Source organism: Amaranthus tricolor, chromosome 2 (genome assembly GCF_026212465.1).
Source record: "Amaranthus tricolor cultivar Red isolate AtriRed21 chromosome 2, ASM2621246v1, whole genome shotgun sequence".
Taxonomy (NCBI): Eukaryota; Viridiplantae; Streptophyta; class Magnoliopsida; order Caryophyllales; family Amaranthaceae; genus Amaranthus; species Amaranthus tricolor.
Window position 1 is genome coordinate 11,679,626 of NC_080048.1, and position 8,893 is coordinate 11,688,518.

The 8,893-nt window shown below is 32.0% G+C and overlaps 1 long non-coding RNA gene across 1 annotated transcript; it reads left to right on the forward strand.

The window, feature by feature from the left end:
• The first annotated feature begins 769 nt into the window (after positions 1-769).
• On the forward strand, positions 770-2,454 carry LOC130802862 (uncharacterized). Its single transcript, XR_009039813.1, has 3 exons — positions 770-1,171; positions 1,297-1,462; positions 2,074-2,454. It is a non-coding gene; the product is annotated as an uncharacterized LOC130802862 (long non-coding RNA).
• The last annotated feature ends 6,439 nt before the right edge of the window (positions 2,455-8,893 follow it).

An 8,893-nucleotide genomic window follows, 5' to 3' on the forward strand; every position in this document is an offset into this window, starting at 1 on the left:
CATGAAGTAATGCTTGCGACAAAAGTAAAATACGTAGTCAAGGGCTCCATTCGCCCGAATCCTATGCTGATTCTCCCGAATGGGCATTCATCAGACCTAATGGAGCACCATTCGGAGTTTTCAGTGTGTTTGAGCAAAATGTTTAGGCGTTGAACTCTCATTCGCCCGAATAGGCGTTTCATTTGCTCGAAGCTTTGCCATTCGCCCGAATTGAAGGATGTTCCCCAATCCAGAGAGTTTTGATGCGTGGACTTGAAGGATTTGACAACCATTCTACCGAATGGATGGTGTGTTCGACCGAATGGAGCTTAAAACATTGCTTTGTAGCTCTTTTGAAGCGCTTATGGGTAGGGCTGAACAGAGTTTGGTCTAAACCGTAAACCAAACCGGACCAAACCGTAATTTAAATATTTGGTCTAGTCTACGGTCTACATGGTCTGGTCCGATTTTTTTTATTAAAAAAAACGGTTTCTGGTCCGGTCCCGGTTTTAAAATTTTCAAACCAGACCGGACCGGAAAACCGTAATAAATTCCGGTCTGGTGAAAACTGTAAGCCGTAGACCGGAACCCGTAATTTCCATTTTATTTAAAATTTTAAATGTTACTATTTTTGACATTCAGGAATTTAAAATAAATAAAATCATTTTGGGCTTTAAACTAATTAGAAATTTACCATGAATCAAGTAAGTTAAGTAGGTTATAATAATAATAATAATAATAATAATAATAATAATAATAATAATAATGGCATATAAGGAAAAAAAAAAAAAAAAACTAAAACTAATACCCAAAAATCAAAAAACCCATTTTCCCCAATTTTCATTCACTTCTCGTCACTTTCACCGCCATTCCCCTTCTTCTTCTTCCTTCTCATTCCTTCTCCTTCTTTCTTGTGTAAACCGACCTTCCCTTATCTCTAAATCCTTCTCTTTTTCTTCTTCTTCTTTCGTATAATCAAGGTATCATCTCAACACGCCATTTTCAAGTGAATTCCACCTCTTCTTTCATTCGATTTTCATTTGAAATTAGGGTGGAGAAAGGTTCTTTTGGCTTCGAAATTTAGGGCAAAAACAAGCTTCAATCACCTTATACATCCGAGTTCACAAGAGACCAAGTGTATTTCTCAATCTTCTTCTTCTTCCTTTGAATTTCGAAAGGCTGCGTGAAATCAGTGAGTTTTCTTCCCTTCGTGATTTCTAAGTAATTATTTTATTTTTTTTTACATTTTGATTATTTTGTGTAAATAATGGCTAATTGATTATCCTTGTTGCTCATTTCTGAAATTTGAACCACAAGAAGTAGCAATCGAAATCCTTCCCCTTGTCTTTGAATTCTGCCGGTTTTGGGGGGGGGGGGGAGAAGAGGGAGCTTCAATCTTGTGGATTAAACATCAAATTCAAATCAAGAATCAAGCATTGAATCCGATTTCCATCTCGTTTTTTTTTGGTAACTGGAACGGAAGGTAGTTCTCTTGAGCCTTCTCTGTGTTCTTGATGAATATACTTTTATTCATAAGCTTTCCATTGAATAATTTATTAATCATGTGTTAAATCCTAAATTTTAGTGAATCTTGAAATTTATATAGTTAATTGGATGAGTTATGTTGATTGGGAGTATTAGCTGGATATGAGATATGGGATAATTATTGTTAGGAATTAGGAATTTATGGCAAATAATGATGATGATAATGATGTCCTGATTTTGTTTGGGTTAATGAACTTCTCACGTAAATGTTAGCTATTCATGGAGGTTTTGACAATGATGATGACAAGTAATTGAGTAAAGTGATGCTCTTAGATGATATATTAGATGTTTGTTGATTTGAGAACTTGTTATGGGTATTATGTTGATTGATTGGAAGCGAATTGTCATTGAGATATTGACTAGCTTCACCCAAGAGAGACATAGCCTTAGAGCTATGGATGTTCCTCTCAACTAGACTCCCTGTGCGCACATAGATCTAGGAAACTGATGTTGCTTTTAAACCATTGTTTTGAATTGATGTGTTTAATTGTTTTGGTTTGTTGCTTCTCACTCAGTTTAATCTGATTCCTTGTTGTTTCCATCTTTTAGCTGATAACAGATCGGATCCGGTCGGAAGTAATCGGGTTAGCAATGTTGATGAGAGTGCTAAGGATGTCCTATTGAGCTGAGGCCGTGGAAGCTTATAGTTTGTATTAGGAATTGTTTAATGTATATTAGTTCTGATTAGTTCTGATTATGTTGATTATAATGGACTTGTAGTGACTTGTATGGTTACTTTATGTTTAGATTAGATATTGGGTTTGAGATTTAGCTGTGTTGGTTTCGTTATAGAGCTGGTGATTCCTTTGCCCAGGTTTTGGGATATGATTTAAGTTTCTTGGGAAATAATCCCCGTGACAACCCTGTTTACCCAGTCATCGGTAAGTCGGGTTGTTACACTATTATAACATTATGATTGGATTTTTTTAATCTCTGATTCTGAAGCTCTCCCTCGATCCCTTCTCCTTCTCCCTCGTTCCTTCTCGTTCTCCCTCGATTCCTTCCTTCTCCTTCTCCCTCGATTCCTTCCTACACCCACAAGTACTGTGGATTGCACAGCAGAGCATTTCTTAGAAATGATGGCAAGCAATTTTGAATCAGCTTACCATCTGTCGCAACTTGCACATCCACTCCTCAAGTCTTCTGGAGCAGGAAACATCGTCTTTATTTTTCTATAGCTAGTTTCATGGCATTTCAAGTTGTTTCTCTTTATGGGGCTGCTAAAGGTTAATTTCTTTTTAATATGCATAGTGGAACCTAAAATAATGATAATGAGGGATACCTTTCCATTAAAAGTAATTATTAATTCAATAAATAATATTTATTTTGAAATCAAACAAAGGAAGAGAAAAGCAGTATATAATATGAAGAGTGATAAATAAAATTTGTAATGTTTCGTATTTGGTGATGTATTTTGTTTACAGATTATCGTTTATCTTAGATTTTTAATTAAAAAAATACAAAAAAATAAAAAAAATTGTAGACCAGACCAGACCAGACCGTTCTCCGGTCTGGTGTCTTGACTGGTCTAGTCTGGTCTGAAAAATTTCCAGACCGGAATTTCTGGTCTGGTCTGATTTTTCTGTCAAACCAGACCAGACCGGACCGTGTGCAGCCCTACTTATGAGCTTTCAAATTTCACGAGGCCTTTGTGAATGACTTGAAATGCTTGGAAGTAGGGATGGTTATGGGTCCAGGACCCTGTAGGACCCGCCCCTTTTATAAGGGTCTGGGTCTTAATTTTTGAGACCCGTCGGATCCGGGTCCGGATCCGGGTCTGGATCCAATTTTTTTTTGACGGGTCCGGGTCCTAAGGTGAAGACCCAGACCCTAAACTTTTAAATTTTAAATTTTATATTTTTGAATTATGATATTATGAATGGATGGGCGTGGGAGTGGGCCATTCTCATTCTCAATTATTTACTTTTATAAGCCTTGCGTTGCCTCCTCTTACTGAGATTACAGTGTTGGTCTTCCACTGACTGCTTTGCTCTATTTTCATATCCTTCTTGTTCAGAAATGTTCAAGATATGGTAACTTTTTCAAACAATTTTGTTGACGGGATATAATCTAATTATTTTGTAATACGATATATTTTGTATTTGAATTTCATGGACTCGAACAAGTATTAGTAATACGATAATAAGTTGCTTACAAAAATACAAAAAAACTCGAAAAAGGTTCAATTTTGACAAATCAAAGAGGCTTTGTATAAGACCCATTAAGGACCCTAGACCCTGTCAGACCCATAAGGTCCGGGTCCGGGTCTGAAAATTTTGGACCCTTAGGGTCCGGATCCGGGTCTGGATCCAAAAAAAAAGGGTCCGGGTCCGGGTCTGGCCAGACCCGCCCCATGACCATCCCTACTTGGAAGGGCTTCGATACGCATGTCTCATCTTCGATGGTAGTGTCTAAGCCTCGAACTCACACCACTTGATCTCGAAATCTTTGAAAACACGTAAATGTCCTTAAAACAACTCGGAGACAAGAACAAGGTAAGATCATGCGTAATGTATATTAAATTAATGTAAAACCGCGAGACTTGACACTATAATGAGGTAGTAAATGTGCTCTAAAACAAGCACATCATAAGTTCAAAATTAAATTTTCATTTCTAATGTTAAAATAAGTGTAAAAGTTTAAAGGATTGAAAAATGGGATATTCTTTAAGGTAGGCATGAACTATTGTAAAAGTTCAGTTGTAGCAATTTTTATAAAAATTTCCACGAAATGGCACTCTATGTAACAGGTGCAATAGTCCCCGTATATAATTCACACTAATAATTATATTTACACAATAAATAACGCGAAAATCTTAAATTCTAAATTGCTAAAATCTATTAAATTTTAAAATCGTTTAAAAACAAAAGTTCAAAATATTACAATTGAGAGAATAACACATATTGTTTTCTCAAACCATAATAAAGGCATAAATACACCATGATCATCAAAGTCACCAACAAGTAAAATAAAATGTAGCTAAATCCTTGATAAAGAAAATAAATGCTGTGGCCTGGATTGAAACTTGAAGCTATAACTTCCTACAAAATACTGTCATCCATGATACGGATGACAGCCGTTTGAATCGGAATCAGCGCCTAACGCCAAGTACAAACTCCTAAACTATGTAATACTATGAAAATCATAATATATTCACAAGATATGCAAAGTACATTTCAAAACTTTATTTTAAGTTCCTCGGTTCTCGTTTCTCATTTTTAGTTCTCAAATACTTTCAACAATTTCTTACATTCATCACATGAATGTAAATAAATATCTTTGCTACAGTCACCTACACTTGGTAACTATAAGGTTCATCCAATGGATCTATTTAATTAGATCCAAAATCACATTTGCACAACACATATAATAATGACTTTCTGATACATGTAAGGGTCTGGTTAGAGGAGGAACATATTCAAAACTCTAACTGTGATGGGAGTCGTCGCTCCACCAATTTTTATGCTCAAGCTTCTACGGAATAGGACTCTTTTAGTCCCCCTGTCTAACCCCGCATTTCTACGTGCCGGGAAATACGGGCGCCAGATTACACGACGGTCCGTGGTTCGACATTTTCTTACTATCAGAGTAATTCATCCAAGTACACATAAGTTCAAACAAGACTCCATGTTATCTATTTCACATTGCTATAAGTCGACCCTAGTCTAGTCAAACTCCAAGTCAACATTCTATTAGGGAAAAGTCAACATATTTTCTAATTCAACAATTAAGAGATTATCAATAAATAAAATTTCAAAAATTATAACAAGGTTCTAAAGGCTATATAAGTTCTCTACAAGACTATACAAACTTATAAAACTAAAGGCAAATATTTCATAATATTTATTAAGGAATTTCCATCAATTAAACATGTAAATTAATAAGAAATTCATAATAACCAAAAAAATATTCTAAAAATATATTAGAGGTCCAAAATCTATATGAAGTTAGTTTTAGACCATAAAGTTAAAGAAAAACAAGCCTATGGATTCTAACTAAATTGTTTGGCCAATTTATCGATAAACCATAAAATTATTAATGTCCTCAAATGTCCACAAAAAATTTGTCCAAGGGTCATCATGTGATCCTACTATATATGGGAGTGTCGCATAAAAATTGCAAGTCCAAAATAGTCCATTTAGTATTTATTTCATATTTTATTATTTTTGGATTTACCGTTTTATTTAAAATTCACAAGGGTCCGTAGATGGTCATATAAAATTATCTAATAACCAATTTTCAAACCTACTTCCCATATAAGAGTCTCATTAAAAATATAGCTCGAAATTACTTCATTTGGTAATTATTTCATATTTTTGCATTCTGCGTTTTATCGGTAAGTAGTAAAACACTTAGTGAAAATTCATTGAAAAATGACAAAAGTTTATATTCTGGTTCAAACTTGTAGGAAACATAATAAGATGATTTTATAAATTGTTTTATCCATTAAGATTATATTTAACCCCCTATTTTATATTAAAACATATTTTATTACTTAAAATTCCATAATAACCATTTTATTGAAATAACTTTTAGGAAATGAACCTAAATGATTTTCAAACTTTTATCAATTGTGGAGTTAATATAAAATGCATTCGTAAAGTTACTAAGCTCACACAAAATTTATTCACAACAAGAACTTCACAAAAAATCACAAAACATTGTTTTTATGCATTTTTACATAATAGAAATTCATAAAATTTACATGCATGAACATTAAAGTAAAAATACACATAATAAACCTATATCCATCATTAATATCATATAAATGAGAAAATTTCAGATTTATATATTTTTCTTTTTTGACTTTAATCTAATATCGATTTCGGGTAATAATCGCAATACTTGAAAATTTATAATATAAACATATGAATAAAATTTCTAACATTAATATATATAAAAATTTCATAAATTTTCAATTTATAACATGCGTATACTTAAACTTATATTAAACACTGTATTTTTACTTTGAACACAAAAATGTGTTATTCTTACTTTAAGTCAACATGCAAGATATAAGTTGAATCAAACTAACATATCATCATATGTTTCACCTAACATATTATCATATGTTTCACATACTCAAGTAAATATAATATAAATGTCACATAGTAAGAAGGTTAAGAAGTGTGTACCATAAGCCACCAAGGATGCAAGAGAAATAATAAGAAATAAGAACTCCAAATTAAGAGGAAATAAGCTCCAAGAATAATCTTCAAGGTTTTAAGAATAATAATTCAAACTCCCAAAATAGTAATACTAGAACCTTACAAAAGTTGATGATTTTGGCTCAGGAAATGATAAAATTATTTTCTATCTTTATCTCTAACTCCAATTATAAATTCCACATTCAACTTAAAGTTAGAATCTCTCACCATCATAAGTCCCTTTTCGGCATGTCTTACTAAAATGCTCATAACCTCTAGCTCCAAACTCCAAATCCAATGATTCAAGTGTCTAATTGCCCACAACTCCAAGAGCCATATTTTTAAGAACAAACTAAAGTGTTAAAATGAGTAGAAGATGGTTGAAAATCCACAAAACAGATGATGTTTGAAATTGGCCTACTCTTAGTTGTCCAAAATATTTGAGGGCAAAACATAACCTTTTATGCTCCAATTGATGCAATTCTTGGGTTTAAAATGTAAGGAATTTTGTGTATAAGATTACTATAAGGTTTATTTATACATGCATGAAGAGAAAGATGGTTAAACACTTCCAATTGTGTTCATGTATACAACTGACAAAAAAAGAATAACAAATTGTGAATGTTTGATTGAGAATGAGGGACTTATAGGGCTTTTATATGTGCGTGTGAGGTATCAATGGAAAGCTTAGGATGTGTAAAATATTGTAGTATAAAAATATGAGGCACTTATTAAGAGAATTTGGGAGAAAAAGGATGCTTTATTGAAGGTATATAAGCTACCAGAAACTGTTGAGATGAAAGGGTAGAAAGATGGGGTTGAATCTCTCATTTATGGAGGGATATAAGGTTGTGTAAGGTACCTATAGAAATCTTAGATTTCTAGGAAACGTTTCCAAGTGATAGCACTCAATTATATAGGGTATAGCTTAGGTAAAGTAGGGTATCTTTCAGACCTTGCAAAACTATCACTGAACCTATTCTTTGTACAAATCTATACTATTTTCTTTAATTATACCACAAGCTACCTCAATCTAATGGTTTGGTATATTTAATAACATGCATGTGGATGATATGGTACAAGATGAGATCAAAATATGCTCATTTACTATTTTAAAATAATTTTAGAAGTCACCTAATAGTTTCAATCAAAATTCTGAAATCCTTGTTTTTAGAAAATGATATATTTTCTTTAAAATTAATATAAAACCATAATCAAAACTTACTTTTAAATACCCAAAAAGACTACCATATCATTATAAAAGCTTTTTATAATCTTTTCTATTTAGATGAATATATTTTCTTTAGATTCAAATATAAGTACTTTTATTAAAGAACTTAAAATAAGGTTTTGTCAACATAGTTTGTGAAGGCATTTGTAAATAATATAGAGTTTTACAATAATAAACCAAATTAATATATTTATCAAATCAACCAAGTTAAGAAGGAAATTTATGTTATCATAGTAAATCAAATTAATTTTGATAAAATTAAGTACATTGAAATCTTAACTTTAAATATAATAATGACATTTAACAAAACAAGACTTAGTTTATTCAAACTTAAAAGTTTTAAAAATTAAACTCTCATTATGTTTGGAACATAAGGATAAATAACTAGATAAGTTATTAGCACTAATCCATACTCAAGGCTATTTAAGCTAAAGATTAAAAGAGGTTTAAAAATAGGGCTATTACACTCTACTTTTAAACATTGAGCTACACTAACATTATGAAGGAAAAACGTTTGTTTTTCCGTTATGTTATGAAATTATCATTTTACCATTCCTCTTTCATTCATCTTCTTCTTCCTCAACTACGCAAGTCATATCAAGATTCATCCATATGTCATGTCTTCTTCCATTTATTAGGAATTGTAAAAGTAGACATCAACTCTATAATAACTGCAAACTAACAAGTCTGTACTCAATACTCTGTATAAAACTAACTTCAATCTCAATATCAGATAACAACTTCAAACACTGTCAATTTCTATGGTTAAGTGTAAGAGACAAAAAGGACAAAAGACAAAATCGTCTGGTAATCCCAGTTATAAATATTTCTTGAAAAATTAAGAAATAAATTGTTGGTTATTTTTAGTAATTATTGATGTTTAATGAATGGGTGAAAATTAAATTATATAAAAAAAATGTTTGGGGTTAAAAAGGATTGCTTTGGAAATAAATAAATGAAAGGAGAGAGAAAAAAAACAAAGTCAATAAGA